We start from the raw sequence: 19,984 nt of genomic DNA, 5'->3' as shown, positions 1-19,984 counted from the left end.
GCGAAACTGCTACCTGTGGTACAATTGGCATGATGCAGTGTGTAATAATTTACTTCGCGCTTGAAACCTTTATCACCTAGCTGAGAGCGTTCGTATGTTTGTCCACCATTTTGAATGCATTCATCATAATAAAGAACCCGTAAAAAAAAATGTTAGAACACGCGGAAGTGTCTTTATCTTCCTTTCCGTGTGTTACGTAAAGAATTCTGCCATCGTGTTAAAGGGTTGGATTTATACCTCCGCAAGGTGCATTTCTTGTGTAAGCTGTCCCATCTAGTTCACATAATATGAACTATAACTGCGCTCATATGTATATTGTACACAGGCATTATACGGGTATATGAATGGGTTATTTATAAAAGGGACTAAGTCCTTATTTTGTGAAAATGAGTTTGTAATGTAATACTGCTCTTTGGGTGTAGATACATCGATTTAAATATGAAGAGGATTAAGTTTCACACTCTAATGCTTTGTAGAATTTATGATACAATTTTTATTTCAGTCTTAATTTCAAAATTTCGGCTTATAAGCAGTTTTTCTTAAATTGCTAACAATTTAGTATTCAAGACTTAGGCCCTTTCATAAATAACCCATTCATATATTGTATTCATGCTTTCCGTAAGAGAGAGTCAGTGTTTGTTTCATGGTACAAAGCAAAGAAGTAATCTTTCTACTTCCAAAGGAAATAAATAATTCTTACACGTGTGGAGAAATTCATTCTACTCACAGAAGCCCATATTAAGCTCTTTCGAATATTAATGTCCTCTATGAAATGTTAATTTGTAGCACTAAATTTTTACAAAATATATACAGTATCAAAATGGAATGTTTACTTACTTAGTTACTTACAAATGGCTTTTAAGGAAGCCGCAGGTTCATTGCCGCCCTCACATAAGCCCGCCATCGGTTCCTATCCTGAGCAAGATTAATCCAGTCTCTATCATCATATCCCACCTCCCTCAAATTCATTTTAATATTATCCTCTCATATACGTCTCGGCTTCCCCAAAAGTCTTTTTCCCTCCGGCCTCCCAAATGACACTCTATATGCATTTCTGGATTCGCTCATACGTGCTACATGCCCTGCCCATCTCAAACGTCTGGATTTAATGTTCCTAATTATGTCAGATGAAGAATACAAAGCGTGCAGTTCTGCGTTGTGTAACTTTCTCCATTCTATTGTAACTTCATCCCTCTTAGCTCCAAATATTTTCCTAAGAATCTTATTCTCAAACACCCTTAATCTCTGTTCATCTCTCAAAGTAAGAGTCCAAGTTTCACAACCATACAGAACAACCGGTAATATAACTGTTTTATAAATTCTAATATTCAAATTTTTTGATAGCAGACTAGATAACTAAAGTTTCTCAACCGAATAAAAATAGGCATTACCCATTTTTATTCTGCGTTTACTTTCCCCCCGAGTATCATTTATATTTGTTACTGTTGCTCCAAGATATTTGCATTTTTCCACCTTTTCAAATATATTTCCAGTTTTTATATTTCCATTTCGTACTAGTATATTCTGGTCACGAGGCATAATCATATATTTAGTTTTTTTGGGAGGGGATTCCCTTCCAAGTCTGTCTCTTTACTTGCTTCTAGTAAAATTTGCGTGATTTTCCTAATCGTTCGTGGATTTTCTCCTAACATATTCACGTGATCCTTATAAACAATCAGCTGGTTTAAACCGTTCGATTCTAAACCCTCTCTGATATTCTGGACTTTCCTAATGGCATATTCTAGAGCAACGTCAAAAAGTAATGATGATAGTGCATCTCCTTGCTTTAGCCCGCAGTGAATTGGAAAAGCATCAGATAGAAACTGGTCTATACGGGCTGTGCTGTAAGTTTCAGTGAGACATATTTTAATTAATCAAACTAGTTTCTTGGGAATACCAAATTAAATAAGAACATTATATAAAACTTCTCTCTTAACCGAGTCATACGCCTTTTTGAAATCTAGAATAACTGATGTATTGTACCTTTATACTCCTCCAATATCTGTCGAATGCAAAACATCTGATCAATAATCGATCTATTACGACTAAAACCGCACTGATGATCCCCAATAATTTCATCTACATATGGAGTTAATCTTCTCAAAAGAATATTGGACAAAATTTGTACGACGTCAATAAAAGTGATATTCCTCGAAAGTTACTACAGTTGGTCTTGTCTCCCTTCTTAAAAATAGGTACAATTATGGACTCCTTCCATTGTTCTGGTACAATTACCTTTTCCCAAATAGCAAGTACAAGCTTATAAATTTTGCTAGATAATACGTTTCCGCCCTCTTGTATTAATTTTGCTGGAATTTGATTGATACCTGGAGACTTGTACTTTTTCAGATTTTCTATCGCAATTTCGACTTCAGAAAGTGTGGGTTCGGGTATAAATGGCTCAACACTTTGTATTTGAATTTCGTCCCGATCATTTCTATTCAAATAGAATGGCATGTGTACATTTAGTAATTACCCAAAATAGTTTTTCCATCTGTTCAGGATTGAATGAGAGTCTGCAAGCAAGTCACCATTCTCATCCTTGATCACGTTTACCCTTGCCTGATATCCGTTCTTTAATTCCTTTAAATGCAATGTTTAAAGCTACAAAATATACAATATGTCCTAGACACATTTAACACTTGTAAGCATCTTGTACTCAACATGGATATTAATTTTTCCTATTTTGTTTAATATAGTAATAAAAAGAGACAGAGAATTTACAGGTACTCGATGATTGCGTGAACACTTATTCAGTCTATTGTTTTGTAATTTTTTTTATCATCAGCAATATGTTTTTTTTTTTTTCTTTTTAGGATGTTTTGTTGTATTTTATTTTCGGGTATTAATAATTTCTTTGATATTATTCCGCTGTATGCAAATAATGGTAGTTGCATATTAGATAACGCTCATCGCTAATTCACTTGCAAGTGAATTACAAAACAGTCTACAGATGGCAGTACTCGTACAATTTGAAATATGCAGTCCTTAGCGGAAAATTCTAGATTTGCTTATCAATTAGTTATAGGAAGGAAGTGAAGAAATGAATGAAAAACGAAATACATAGTAAAAATAAAGAGAAACAAGGGCGATAAATAAATGTATAAAATTTGTGCAACCCTTGTGCGTTTTATATTTATGTATTTCAGTCGTTTACTAGGTTAACTAAGGCTATGGAAAGGAACGTTTACTCAGTTTGTTCCTACATTAAAATAGTGCACCAATTTATTGATCTTGCTGTTTTATTATTTCTTTGTTTTATTCTTATTTGTGTTATTTTTATTCCTTCATTTGCGTGTTATTTGTTTATCATGCATTTATTCATGTTTTTATGTGTATATATAAATATATATATATAGATATATATAATGTTTTCTCTTATTTCACCTATTCTTCTATTTTCCTTACCTGTTCTCTTTCTTCTTTCTTCGTGTGTATTTTCTCTTTCTTTTTTTTTCTTTCTTACCCCATCATCACTAAGCATAAAGAGGACAATTTGGTTATTCCTGCTAGCTTATAGAAATGTATATCTAAATTATAAGAACATTTCAGAGCACATGAATAGGCCTACTTTCCAATTTTACTCTCTTTCCTTCCTTGACAGTTGTACCACTGAATATGATTTGACGACTCATAAATCTTATTTACAGGGGCTTCATTTCCTTTTCTTATTGTTGCTTGGAACGTACAGAACCAGTCCTTAGGCTTTTACATTGTTAGAGCAGATAGCGCATTCATACTTCTGTCACTTATTTGAATGTCTCTCGTTCGATAGAAGAATTTCTGTAATAAAAGCCCATGCTTATGGAGACGTCTCATCTCGACATTTTCCCTGTTCCTTCGACTTTTGAGTAAAGAACGAGTCAACGCTCGGCAGGGGTGTACTTGCGACGTAACAGCCACATAATATCTACATATATTCAAAGAACAATTTTATACCATCTTTGTATTTGTACCGTTTCAGTTAAACCACTACACATATAGGTTAGAATAATATTTACTTTTCTGCTGCGCAAGGCAACTACTGAGTCCAAATATTAAGAGTGATGATTTTTTAATATCGTCTTAACCTCTAACGTCGGGATCTCTCCTATAAAATTAGTTAACTTATCTTTTCAGATGATAAAAGACGGTCAGAATATGCTGCTGCACCTACAAAATGAATCACAAGAACGCCTAAAATTATTCAGGAATGACTCCGAGAACCAATGCCAGTAGTATTTTGAAATAGGGAATGTATGGTCACTGAGTCTGGTTCTATACCATAGGGCAGTAAAAGCTTTCGTGCCATCGGCATATTAGTTCATTTTCCACTGAGGTCATCTCGTATGTATGTCATAACTACTGCCCTACAGCATCAGCTAGCATGTGGTATTTTGATGTAAATGAATGCACTGAAAATTCATCGTACATTGAACGTTTAATTAATCAGTACATAATTCAAATGCTCCAGCATAGACGAACTCTGCATAACAGCGCTCAAATGCCGACCGTTGACTTTAGAGCACTGCGCATTGGATAGTTTCACTACAGTTACACATGTCGAGAACATTGTCAAATGCAGCAATAATCCGGCCATTAATTCTTTTTATGTATAGATTTGAGACTCGTAAATGTATTCTTAGGCCTATATAAAAAACCATAGGTGTCAAATCTGGCGAACGTATCGGTCAGAATGTATTACCTTCAGAATACGTTGCATCTCGATGACGCATCCATCGGAAGTTCTCGTAAAATATGTTCCAAAAACTACCGGTAGATGTACCTGTGAGGCGAAATGTCATCAAACATTATCGCGGCATAAATATTTCTAGCACAATCGGTGGATCTACACTCCTACCTCAAAATACTTCCGAAGCAGTGGAAGGAATAGTGAATAGGAGAAACGTTCGGAGCAGAAGAAGATATCAGACATGGATCATATGCGGAGAGCAAGAGGAAAGCGGAAAATAGATAGATTGGAGAATGCCGGGTTTACAGTGAAATGTATGTATGTATGCATGTATGTATGTATGTATGTATGTATGTATGTATGTATGTATGTATGTATGTATGTATGTATGTATGTATGTATGTATGTATGTATGTATGTATGTGTATTTATTCACACTGCAAATGGGTATATACCCGGTGGCAGTGGTAACTAATTACACTCAATAATGACAATTAATAATAAACACAACTAATAAAAACAATAATTAATAATAATAATAATAAAATAATAATAACAAGGAGCATCCTAAATTAAATGAAGCATGGTCACTTAAAATAACATTTAAAGTAAATCTAATTTATATCTTAACCCTAAGTTCGAACTAAGACCCACGAGTGTGACAGGTTCATACCTGCACAAGTACCTTTCGGCACTACACTTATTTTGCTGTCAACTCACTCACTGCACTGATTCTAGGCCTACCTGATTTCACTAACACTTCTAAACATTTCACTGTTCAAATACATTGCACAGCCACTTCACTGACACCAACACACATACCTGCCTTTGGACAGAACACCATCCATTAAATCATGTTTGTGTTTAATACTGTAGTATTTACATTACTCTTTAGAACCTGGTACATAACGTTTACAAAATTTGCAGAATTGTTTTCAGTAAGAAACACACTATCACTTTCTAAGTTAATGTTCTTAATTTCATACACACTGTACTTCTTTTATTTTTCGGCTCATCTCTGCAAGAAATGTGGCAACTGCTGACTGACACACTTTAACGCAACTGCAGTATTTATTTGTTGTTCATATTCTGATGGAGCAAGTACTGTGCAGGTTCGATGTTCTCTGTGCCTTTTGCGATGCCGAGAAAGTATATTTAGTTCAAAATGAAATGTATATTATGTATGTACGCGAATACATTTCTTTAAAGTTTTAAACTATAGCATTCATTTGTTCTGAACTAATTTTGCAACAAGTTGCGTGTAATTTTCATTGACTAAACTGTACTACTGCTTGATCAGTGCAGTAACTCGGTTCAAGTTCACTACACCTTTGGCTATAGATGCCTATACAATGTTTCACCATTACTTTATAGCAGCCCTGGGCATATGAGGGGAAGTGAAATGGACAGAGAAACCCCCGCTTTGCCTTATAAACAAACGCACAGTAAGGCTCTATGCATCAGTGGTGGATTTTGAGTGACTAGCAAGAGCCGGAAATTCTTAAAAGCTGTGATGCTCGCCTGATGCAATCTGTCACTGACTTTCCTGTCTGCTTGTACAGCACCAAAACATTACTGTCTCAGCCGGAAGGTGGAGTGGGGAATTAAGTGGTAGTCTGCAGTGACTAGATTGAGCTATTAGCTTTAGGCCTGCTTTATAGTACTCCAAATCTCTTGTCTTAATCATTATACATGAGTCAGTAAATAATTAGTGGAAACATTTGAATTAACAACAAAGAAAACATTTTTGGAACAGTCACATTGTTGCAGTGCTCAGAAACAATCTCCTACAACATGAAGAACCCACCTCCAAAGCTCAGGGAAACGACGGATGCCATCCACAGTGTCTTGTTGCACTAATCTTCGAACAGACTGCTCTGCTGCTGTTACAATTGCCTGTGTGGTTCTAAGTGGTAATTTCATTTTCGCGAAAAGGTCAAAATCAAATGGGTTGATATCTGGGGAGTACGGAGGATGCTCCAGAATTTCCCAGTTCCATCTGTGAAGTAAATTAACCACAGGGGCAGCTATGTGAGAGCGATCACCATCATGCAGCACAGTAGGATGAAAATTCAGGAGGCTGAGATGTGTTCTTTGTAACGTGTTTGAAATGATCTGAACACATCACAGCCAAAACAAAATTACAAAACACTTCCACATATGCAGAACACATCACAAATGCTAACCACACCCACAGAGACATCAACACAGATTTGGAAATTCTACACATCCAACCAAAAAGCCAGAAACTAAACACACTAGAACAACACGAAAAATACAGACACACAAAAACACATCCAAATGAAATTCTCAACACACGACTCAATTTCAGAACACACACATTCTTTGACTCCACATTACACTACACAAACACACTCCCACAGGAAACAAAACAAAAGGCGCCAAGACCAGCAACAACCAGTTCTGAAGATGGTCAATAGCAGGCCGAAACATGTCAACAAGGTAATTAAAATTTAACACGTGAAAGAAACATAATACGTTTTTTCGAAGTAATATAGTGTTAAAAGTGGTGTAATCAAGATGTATATTTTATTTTCTTCATAGGGTACTTTACTGGGCTTGTGGTCTCGTTTCTCAAATATCTCTACTCGCAAAATAAAAATGTCATTTTCCACATACATATTAGAATAACTATTACGTTTATGTCTTCGATTTTGGTAAAAAAAACGAATTTTGTAAATTTGTGAAAATTAATTGAATGTATCTATTTGAGTACACTTTAAAAATGAAGTGAAATATTTGAATTTTTCAAAATACATAAAATGTCTTTTGTGTGGAATCCAGAAAACGAAAGTTTTTCTTTTATAATTGTACGTGAACCTATTTCATCGAAGTACTGCATGTCTTTTAAATAATAATTCAAGGACAGTAATAACACCTAAAACATGTACTTCTTATTTTCGTTTCCATTATATTTCTTGTTAAAGTTTTATTACGTGTACCACAATATCTGTGCTTTTCTTGAAGTTCGATTTTATAACTGCAGAAATGTTTTGACATCCCTACTCAACTATGGAAGCATCTGTGCGGAGAAATAGTATTTCATTTTACTTTTGTTGCTTCGCTCTTTGGCCCGCTTTTCTCTTCCCCGCAACACTTGAGCTGTTAATTTCTCCCCACAGATTGCAGCGCGTCTATTCTGCCCGAACAGCAAGTGTGAGGCGATGCTCTGGTTATCCTTTCTGCATCTCCAGATTCCCTTCCTCCATCATTGATGCGTGAAGACTCTGACACTGCGAGGAGATTTCTGCCTCACTAACTTGACACGGTAAAATCTTTCGAGATTCTTTCTCCCTACTTTGCAAGAAGTAAGACTGGCTCCGTAAAATGACTAGTTCAGGCAAGGTATTCCTGGATTATTGTCCCCATCTTTGAAGAAAATGTTAAAACTTTTCGTTTTTCTGGTATATTAAAGTCATGGTTATTAACTTTTAAGTCAACATAAATGCGGAGTCCGTTGTGATAGATTATGAGAGTACTAAACATAATTATCTTTCTCCTCATTTAATTTCAGAATCACCATCATATCTACGTACAATCATTAGGTACCATAAACGACATTAATATTTGAGATGACAGAAAGATATGTTCAACTTCAGTGATTCCATTCCTTAATTATCTGTCTGATATTTTTTTTTCCCTGTAGGTTTGCAATTTAAAACCACTTTATAAAAGGCTCGAATTCTACATAAACTTAGCTTTTGAGTTTCCTTCGCTCTAATTTTATCAACACAATACAAAAAGACCTAAGCAATATACTGAACATTCTGGATTACAGCAAATCAAAATTTGAAAACAACTTGATAATGAATTTATAAAATCTTATAGAACTGCAGGGAGTGCTACCAATAACGAGGGCTTAGATCGTGCTTTCATGCACTGCGTTTTTTTTAAATCTGTATTCAGGATTACCATCGATATTCAAATAAAAAACACTGAGATGGAATCATGGCACACTACAAAAGCCAACTCAGTTTCAACTATTTCGTTTTTTTATGGTCTTAATTTAGTTTAAGTACAAAATGTATTATTATAGTCATCATCACCATTATCATCATCATCATTACCATCATCATCATTAGGCTGTTACAGTTTCACATAGTTTTGTTTAATGTCATCTATTTAATGTATGAAAGAGTTATTTAAAATAAAATTAATTTGAAATCATAGCTCCAAGGTTTCCTTGGACATTTATTCTTTCTTGTCCTTACGGTTTGTAATAATATAGTTTCTGTGATAATGTACAGCTCATTCATTATGTCCAGACACTCCCCCACTCTTCCTACAGAGCTGCGCACGAGATCGGATGAGTCTACTTACGAATTATAGGGGAATGGGTTAGCTTTTGCCTTGAACTCGGTAGACACACGCCCGACCTTCCCTTCTACTCCTACCCTCTCCACAGAAACGTTGTTCCCTGTACTGCGCACCGCGAGTGTCTTGACAAAATGCATGAGCTGTAAGACACGTTCTTTTCAACGATTTTTCTTCTCTTCAGTAACTGAATTGAGATTATTTAAATGAATTTAATGTTCTTGAATTTCTTAGCTGGATTTATGACGCGTTAATCTATATCCCGTTATCTATCGTGTTAAAATAATCTCTTCACAACAGATTATGTTTCTGTGCTGCTGAATAAGCAGCCTTAAGTAAGGGCCGGAGCAGGCAATACTTCATAAAATTTTAGGATTGTGACTTGTCTCACTTTTTTGAGAGGGTTCGCTTTATTGTTTCTGCGAGTTTTTAATGTACTGATTTATATTTTATTTCTTACTTTTTATGTGCGTTGTATTACAGTCTAGGTAACAAAATTGACTGGTTTCTTCTAGGATTTCGTTTTGTATTTTTATTCTAGTTCATAGTGGTTCATCTCCTCTGAAACCCATTACTTCTGTCTTATCTGTTGAAACCTACTATTGGAGCAAAATTAGTTCCGGTACCGGAAATCGAACCCAGGACCTCTCAGCTCTGCGCGCTGAGCGCTCTTTCCATCTGAGCTATATCGGGACCACGGTGATACAAAAGGAGGAGAGTTCAGCTAGGGTCGTAAATCGGGTCCCGTTATAGCTCAGATGGAAAGAGCGCTCAGCGCGCAGAGCTGAGAGGTCCTGGGTTCGATTCCCGGTGCCGGAACGAATTTTCCTCCAATAATAGGTATCTACAGTATGACTATTTATAATCATTGATTATTCAGTGAGGAGGGCAAGACCTCATATATGAATATACGTATTTTTCTGTTAAAACTTTAAAATAAACCTATCAGCTATATTATCAAAATATATCTAAATTCTGTATAATTTTTACGATAAAATGTTGTGTAATATTTAGACTCTTTCAACAGTGTGATAAAAATGTTATTTCAAAAGACTTAATTTTCTCATTGTCAGTTATTCAAAACTGAATTTTAGTACTTCGTTATTTTTTCTCCTTTAAATGATACAAGAAATGTTTAATAGTTTATGATAAATAACGGATACGTTTTTAAGCTCATATTACGACTGATTTATTTCCAGGACTGAGCACTTGACAATGAAAACATCAAAATGAAAATAATTTTCATACTTTTGTGTCGCCGAATTTCTTCACACATAGACCTGCAGGATACTGATCTAATGAAATTTAAAAAACATCTTCCACATTCTTCTACCAGAGGTCTTTACATAACGTGATGGTATCTGTTACCGAGAGTAATGGCAGTACTGTCTTGTGCAGAAGTTTTTCTTTATTAAAACTTGTTTATCGTAGATCATCACAAATTGAAATCAAACAAGTTCATGCTGCCTGGAAGATGTAAAGATGAAAATATAATCATCAACATCAAACAAAACTACATACAAAAATCTAGAATAAAAAATAAGAATACCCAGAAATTAGGATATATCAAAATAACTAAAAATGAAAAGAGTAATTGAAATAATAATAAAGTAATATCAAAATAGTTAGAAAACACATATCACAACAAATTCTTCCATAGTATTATCCAAATGGAGTAAGGTCATTTGCAAGACCCAAAAAGAGATGACGAAACAATTCTGAAAATAGATGGAGCGGCCTAATTCCTTGCCAGTAGAAAATGAAGATTGATAAGATAATATCTACAAAAAGAAGTATACATTCATCGAATGGTTTCATATTTTTCGCTCAATAGGAAATACTACCGCAGGAGCCTTTGTCTCTGTTCATGGAATGACAAGGTGACGGATAAAGGGTAACTGCTATCTCTGATGACTATTCAAATTTGACTGTGGGTAAGAACCGAAACTGTTAAGTGAACGGACTGTATCTGTTCTAGTTTTTCTGTGTTGGATTATAGATGCTAGCTCACACTATTGGAAAAAAATGCTGACGTAGAAACATAATCTCAACTTGGAATGAAAGCGATTTCTGTCATAAGTTTATATTAACTATTTTATTATATTTGTCTCCTCAATCTACCCCTGAAATGGATCTCGTATCTTACGAAGCAGTCTGTATGCGGTACGTATTATTCTCTGAAGTTTTATTTAAAACACGAGGTAGTTTACACATTTTTAAATCAGCTTATTTCTGAAATGTGCCGCGCTGCTACGATTATATGTGAAATTTTAAAATTCTCTCTCGAAATGAAATTGTTCGCCGAAATCACATTTTAATGTTTGTATGTGGCACTCAAACAGATTATACGCGACGCCTAACAGCCAAGTAATGAACTTGATAGAAACCTTTCATTCCGATTCCATTTGCTGATTTGAAATCAATCAGTATCCACTCTAGCTACATTATATGACATGTTTAAAAAGTTCTCAGAGCTAATTTCTACGGATCTGTTTACAACCAATTACGTTGTAAAATAATACTCCTCTTTCATGAATAGACCAATTGCAAGGAATTGTCATACCGATGTTTTATAACTCCGAAAAAAACAATGTAGGCCATATAATATGGCTGTCATGTGATAGCACACTAAACGTTTACTTACAAGAGTATTTGACACAATAGTAATATTCTGAAGAATCGAAGCTAACAAGTTATTGTGGTTAATGAAACTAGTCAGGAATAATGTTTTCAAATGTCCTCATGGAATTTGCTGGTCGTTGCAATTTGTTTGTTTTAACTTTTGCAATATATTTTTGCAGTAAATTTGAAAAGGAAAAAGCCAAGTGGAAATGTGAGTGGTAGCGACAAAGACGAACAACATACCAATGTGTCAACTAAGGCCACAAAAGAGCAATTTCTCCTATTTCGGACGATGTAAGACGGAGACCCATCTGTTCGACGAGTCAACATATGGAGGCAGACATCGAAGCTGGCGTTTGAATGAATAACAGGCACTAAAACTACATTGGTAGATATCTTGGACCGTCGTCTTTGATTTCGACTGAGAAAAAGAAACAGTTATGCCTATTGGAAGATTGTTGAATTCCATCTAAGACCCAAACTATATTTTTTCTGAAGATGCTATCCTCTTAAAGAGGAAATTCAATCGTTAATGGTTAGAGATACATTCTCCATGGCTGGCATACTCCAGGCGTCTAAAGGAAGCATTTTGTAAGTATTGTATCTTATTTCCACCAAATCAAAGTGCGGTCAGAGAGGTTCTGGGCTCTTTGGTAATAAGACTTTTCAGGAAATGTGAAGCTCTGCATGAGGTCTGTAAAGGACATATAAACATCCAGTGGCATAATACTGCTAGTGAAGTTGCAAGATTTTTCCTACAGGACGTGCAATATCTTCAAGAATTTCTTGTATGACATTTTCTGGTAAGCACGATTTATCGCTTCGAGGTATGACGAGGGAGTGCTGAAAGATTTATGCCGTTTACGAATACATGTGGGAGACCAATCATTGAGAAACCATGTTGAACATGGGAAGAAAAATGCCATATACCAATCAGTTCAGGTTCAGAATTAAATTATTTCTTTATGTGGTACTACTGTAAAGAGAGCATCGTCAATAAGGTGGAAGAAAGGTACGCGTATAGCTTACTAGCAGATGATACTAACCGATATTTTGGAAAGGAGCAGTTAGTCATAGGGTTGCGATATTTCCATAAAGAGGCCGTTGAAATCAATGAGAAATTTGTTGTCTTTCTTGAACTGGAAGCGCTTGATGCAAAATCCATTTGGAAAGCCACTGATAATGTCACAAGCGAAGAACTGGATGCCGATAAATGCGTTTGCTTGGGTTTTGATGGCTGTTCTGTGATGTCTGGCAAAGAAAGTGAGGTCCACGCAATATTGCGGGAAAAGTATCAAAAGGCATTGCTCTTTCATTGCTCATCACACAAATTAAATCTGGTCGTAAATGATTTGAACACAATACCTGAAATCCGCAATACTGTACAAACCATAAAGGACATTATAACGTTTTTTTCCGCGAGTCGATCTTGAGAAGAAAATTGATACCAAACATTCCACGCCTATACGAGAGCAGATGGCCTGAAAAACACAAGTACATCAGAGTGTTTAAGGAGCACTTCGTACAAATAGTGCAAGCGTTACAGAACACTTTCCGTTGAAGGAAATTCCACCACAAGAAAAAGCGCCTTTCAGTTGCATTCAGCAGCTTGTAAATCGTCATTCATCATGGCTGTAATTTTGATCGCGAAGTACTCCGCAGTATTAGAACCAGTAATGAAGACCTTGGATATCGTCGAAGTCTCGCAGCACATTCGACGCATTGTGGAAATGATTAGGCGACATCTCGAGGATGAAGAAAATATTACCGATGAAGTGCTGAAAGAAGGCAATCAAATCTCCGAGCAACTGGGACTGGATCTGCTTATACACTACGGATTATTGTAGGCACCAGCACCGCAGCAACCATCCAGCAACAAATCTTTCGGAGTTCTGGAGAAATTTATTAATTCCGTACCTGGATTCTATTATTTCTTCTTTAGAATTATGGTTTTCTTTTGACAATACACCTACCTTTGCATTGACATATCTATATTCTTCGCACATGTTACTCATTACAGCTTCATTCTATAGCTTTTACCATTTGTAGGGCCTAGAAGTAGAGTTGGAACTTTGGTTCAAGAAATTTAGTAGTGAAGAATTAAAAGATCTTGTCGTCTCCCAAGTCTTGAAGGAGACTGAAATTTTCTTTCTGGCTACGAAAAAGGCTCTGCTGATATTGCTCGCCCAGCCATGCTCTTTCAACAGTCATCCAAGGATCAAGACATGGCTACGAAGCACTATGTGAGAGGACCGGTTAAACGGACTGGCTGTGATGAGTGTGCATATAACATTTGTGTTTGACAACTACGATTACTTTATTCAGACAGTAGTTAAAATATTTGCCTTGGACCCAAGAAAATTGCTTCCAATAATTATCAGTTATTTGCAACTCTTTCATATTGTGAATTTTTCATCGTTTCATATTGTATTGTATTTTCTATTCTATTCTATTCTATTCTATTCTATTAATAAAATGAAAATTAATTAAATATCAATTATTTCCTTATCAATACAAATGTTTCTAGTTTATTATGCCTGTTTCTTTCTCTGTAAGCTTTATAAAATTTTAAGCTGCCTCCCCCAGCTTGGAAGTTGGCGACGCCCCTGTATTATGTAGGGTGAAGTCGCCTAATTCCGTGATACCCCTAATCCTGTGATACGTATTCTTCATCCAATGTCACGGATTGGGTCTCTTGGAAGGAAGATCACCGACGTCTCAAATGTAGGCAAAAGATGCACTGTTTCGAGAAAGATGTCTGGCGCTATAGTTGAACAGTCAAGCTTTGACTGACATTCAATTTAAAAAAATAATCACGGGATTAGGAGTATCACGGAATTAGGCAACTTTATCCTACTTACGATTAAGTAGGCCTACGGATTCTCTTATTAGCTTAAGGGGTTAGGTACAGCTTACAGAAGTAAAATTTTTGGAAATATTCAACATTTTTTTCCTTCATTACTGTATCTTGTACAATAATGAAAATTGATATGTGTAAAACACTGTCCTTCTGCTATATGGAAAAATATTTTTACGATTTAAAAAAAATATATATATATATTTTTTTTTTTCAAAATTCAGAATGGCGGCAATTCACTGTGCAGTGATGAAGCGATTCCCTCATAACTCATAAACTTGTTAACTTTTTCATGTTCTCTCTCTTTATTTTATTGCTGAAACTCATATTTACAATATTATGCTCTCTCAACTACAGTACTTAATAAATAATTTTTTTTTTATTTTGTGTTGGAAGAAAATACTGATATTTGACCATTTTTTAAATGGATTTATTTTTTTTATCAGACAATCTATCAAAGGTAGAGAAGTAATCTTATATCATATTGTAGATATGACATGCATAAATACACACAAAAAATTTCATCACAGAATATTGGATAGTTTTTTAGTTATGTGAGAAAAACTTCATCACTGCACAGTGAAATGAATTTTGAAGAAAAAAATGTAATTTTTTTTAATCGTAAAAGTATTTTCACATACTAATTTTCATTATTGCACAAGATATAGCAATGGAGGAAAAACAGTTGAATATTTCCAAAAATTTACTGCTTTAAGCTGTAGGCCTACCTAACCCCGAAGTCCCATTCTATGTACGTAATATAGTCTATGTTAATTTTAGTGCAGCGAAAGCAAAAGCGGTTATATAACGCTTGTTTTTTTTAATGCTTCCATTTTGGTTACAATATCGACGTGCCTTAATATTGTTTGCAGCTTAGATAATCGTTGAACACCTTACATGTGAATCGTTGTGTAAAAAACAATCTGCCAGTGCGCAATGCTGACACTCGAGGTTCTCGAGCAAGAAGTGTGCGGCCACCCACTTGTGCTGGATCACAATCTACATAAAGGTGGTTGAGGGGATGGGAGGGGCAGTTGTTGGCCGACAAGGGTGGAAAATGCTGCGGAAGACTGCGGTATGGCGGTGTACCGCTCTCGACCAGAGAAAGGGTAGTTGCTAGGTTCCACTCGTACTATGCCGCTTCATTAGCAAGGAGCCACAAACAAACGAAGCATGATTTCCGTGTTAGACCTAATTAATTATTAGCCTCATAAGCTATTAAAATCTAGAAATTTGACTGCCGAACATTCCAGCGCTTACCTCTCTTCTTTTGTCTCGGCTCCCTCGTTTTGCGCACTCACGCATTTGTGCCGTAGCAAAAAGGATCAACGATGCGTTACGAGTGAGGGAAAGACTGTAGTGGTTGTGGTAATGGATTTTGTGAGGCTTGATACTCGGTTTGTGCATACAGTCTTCATTTGACAACAATTTCAAAGTGCAAACCACACTCATATTCGGTTAGTTGAATGTATGACAGCTTTGTAACAATGTCAGAATGAAAACATAAACTGAAGTAAGTACTCATAAAAGGAAACTTTGCTGCGGTGAATTTTTATGTCTACTTCTGCTGTGTTGAACGTTATTCACATCGACTATTGTCAATCTTATTCTTCTCGTATTGAGGAACATAAATTATAATTTTAAATTGTTTAATAGTTCCTACGATTCTTAATTAGACGTGAGAAGTTCCTGATTTAATGAAAATATGTACATGTATGTATTCTCTTTCCACTCTATTAAGGAGGCCCGAAGGCTTGCATCGCGACCTGAGGCTTATTGTGCTCAAGTTTTTAGATATGGATGATTTTATAAAGTCCGTAGGACCGCATTCCCGTAAGTATAGTGGTTCATTCTTTTGTGCCATCTATCGATTCAGCTGCACATCACCCGGGTCCGACGGAGTCCGCTACGAGATCCTCTCCGTCCTCCTGGGACTTCTGCATCTTCCTCAGATCGATGCCATCTGTAAGCAAGCCCTACAGTATCTACGGTCGATTTGAAACTATTGAAGATGTAGTTGAAATTGACGAAGACGGAATGACTCCGAGGTCCAGCACCTAAAGTTACCCAGCAAACCTGCTTCAATTGGTTCCACCTTAATTTTAACTTCGAAAATAATCCAACCAGGTAGCTTGTCCCAACCTGGATTTGAACCCGGACACTCTCGTTCCTCAGTCACATATGCTATCCGTTACTTACTTATTTATTTATTTATTTATTTATTTACTACTACTACTACTACTACTACTACTACTACTACTACTACTACTACTAATAATAATAATAATAATAATAATAATAATAATAATAATAATATGTATTTTAGTTGTTCCTTCTATGAAAAATCTGAAATGGTAACCTGTTCCGACTGAAAAACTTCCTAACGATCATCAGAATTGCGTCCCCTTGGCTTGTAATATGGGAAGTGTTTTGTTGATATAGTAGTTTCCATCTTCGTATCATTCAAGTTTAGAATTGTTAATTTTCTCTTCTCAGTTATATTTTGTAAATACCAATAAATAATAATAATCAGTGGCGCCACAGTCCGTGCAGGGCCCAGACAGACCAGCCGGCTGCTGGCCTCACGCTCACATGCCGAATCAGAGATAGATGATCATCCAACCAGAATAGAGGTAGTATCGTGTGGTTAGCATGATGATCCCCCCAGACATTATAGCTGACATTCGCAACCGGATTTCGCTACCTATCGTAGTTCCCCAAGTGCATAACGATTTTGGGTGGGCACCGGTCCCATACACTGGCCGAAATTTCAAGAGAAATAATTTTCCCCAATGAGGACTCGCCTTCCGTAACTCGAGTCCTAGGCCTTAGACCACGACTATAATTATGAATTAATTCAGAACTTCATCATGATTATATATAATTATTCATTTTTACGCATAATCACTTAGTTTATTATTTCGTATACTCGAAATATGCTCTGACTTCATCAAATGTTTTCTTTTAGTTTATATATATATCATAATATTTATAAGTAATTTGATTTCGTTTTCGTTTGTTTTTCTTTTTCATCTCTCTCTTTAACTACCCATTATTTGTTACTGCACTTCATTATTGAAAGTTATTGTAGAATATTCATTGCCGCTCACACGTTTGAATTTTTGTTTGTTGTTCCTCATTTTAAAATGAATAGAAATAAAGTTATGTGATGCTCAAAAAATTGATTTCCAAATTTTCATGAGAATTCTTGAACGGATTTTGTTAGTATCTGTGAGTCAATTTATTCGGAAATGGTGCATAAGAAATACAATTATATTTATTTCAAAAATACTTCGTAGGTCTTTATTTGATATGAATGCACACAATTACGACTTACCTAAAATCAAACCTGTCTGTGTCTGTGGCTACATTGCTAGCACGCTGGCCTTCCATCTAAACGGCCTGTGTTCGAACCCCGGATAGGTTTGTGCAGAATTTGTGGTGGACAAAACATATGTTGCAGAAGTTTATCTCTGGGCACTTCCGTTTCCCTTCTTTCACCATCACACTTCACTTCCCCCTCGTTTTATCTATCATCTGTAATAGTAAAGGTAGGCTGTGGTGATGTCCATGCTGATCCATTAGGGCTCCGGTTTTTGGGTTCGGGCTCGTCAGTAGATGATGGGATCTTACCTGCAGGACAAGGAACCACCTGTCAGCGTCGGATTCACGAATACCTCCCAGGTCATCCATCGAACTTCGACATTCATCGCATACAGGGCATACAAAGATTCACCCTCGATCCACCCCTCGTGAAATCAGTCAACCAAAATCAAACCAGATAATTCTGTCTTGGTCGTTCATATTAGGTATCATAGGCTGACAAATGAAGCGGTGCAGTTTGTGTAGAACGAGAAATCTTTGCATAAATCAAATTATATGTTAGATATCAAATTACTTTCACTTTTCCTTCGAATTTCAGTCTTCCTGCTCTGTAGACTCTGCAGGTACGGAAGGAATCTTCTTTCTTAAAGAATTAACGGTTACTTGTAAACCCTTACTGTACGCATCCAACAAGGAAAACTCAGTGCGCAGAAACCAGCGGACGTGACTGTCTCGCGCAGATGACGTAGGCTCCCGTTCTCAGCATGCTCTCACGCCTACTGTAGGGGAATAAGAGGGGTATAGCATGCGCGCCGCGAGAAGTTCGAGCTGAGTTTTGCTTATAGGATACCTATACAGAGCATTCACTTACAAAATGTAGGTGGACTGAGCGGCGCGCGACGGGCAAAAAGGCCATGAAATACGTGGCAAACCGTTTTTCGCAGTTCGGCACTCCAATCCAGTCTCTCTATAGGAGTGGTTGTGTTGACGTTAGATTGCGTGTTATTAGTCTGATTGTGTTAGGGAAGTGTTTAAATTTAGATTTAAAAGTGATTTTTGCTGCTGTTGGTACGTTGAACGGTAAAATGAGGAAATTTTCTTGCAAATCGTCTTTTTACCTTTATGCAATCACTCTTATTCAGATAGGTGAATTCTTTGCCCTAATATAAATTTATATGATGCCATGTGCGAAAGCTAATCTAAACACTTCACTGACACAAGCAATATAACGTCAACACGATCATTTCTACAGCTAAACACTTCACTAATACAATCAGAAGAATAACACCCAATCTAATATAACCACTCCTAAATCTAAACACTTTACTAACACAATCAGAAGAATATCACTCAATTTAACGTCAACACAACTACTCCTACAGATAAACTGAACTGCGGGAGACGGTTTTTGCCGCGTGTTGCATGGTCTTCGTGTCGGTCGCGCGCCGCTCGGTCCATCTACATTATGTAAGCGAACGCTCTGTAGGCCTTGAGCGGGTAAATTTGCATAGCGACAATTATTTTTTCAACAATCTGAATAGCAGCACTGCAGGAATATGCATAGAATTTCATTATAAAACACTGATGGCCGGTTTGTCCAAGTAATGTTTAATTTGGCTTAACAAATGTTAAATTAACAGCTGGTTTATTTTTAACGTTTTGTTAAGATTTTTTTTTTCATTTTTCCAACATAATTTTGTTTAAAATAACCAACACTTAACTTTAACTGTCGTTAATATTATTCTAACTACTCAACAGCAGTTGGTAATGATTTTGCATATATAAGGCAACTTCTTATTGGCTGATATTATTATTATTATTATTATTATTATTATTATTATTATTATTATTTAAATTCTGTACTGTAGAGTATGTCATGAAACATGTGTAAAATCGTAACCTGTTACAGTAGCCATGATTCATACAGTACAGAGAGTTGATAAATGAAAGTTGCATTGACTACTATTGAATAATAATTATTATTATAAGTATGGTTATATTTTATAATGCTAAATATGAATTTCTGTTTAGAAAAACTCAGCATTATTACCACCAGGTGACAATAATTACACTAATGTGTGTGTAGTCAACTGTTCACAAAACCCCGAGGAGAATTCCGTATCATATAAAATTCTCTAATTCAGGTCCATGTATAAATTATATGTAATTTAGTC

Source organism: Periplaneta americana, chromosome 17, assembly GCF_040183065.1.
Source record: "Periplaneta americana isolate PAMFEO1 chromosome 17, P.americana_PAMFEO1_priV1, whole genome shotgun sequence".
Taxonomy (NCBI): domain Eukaryota; kingdom Metazoa; phylum Arthropoda; class Insecta; order Blattodea; family Blattidae; genus Periplaneta; species Periplaneta americana.
This window is presented reverse-complemented; position numbering follows the sequence as displayed.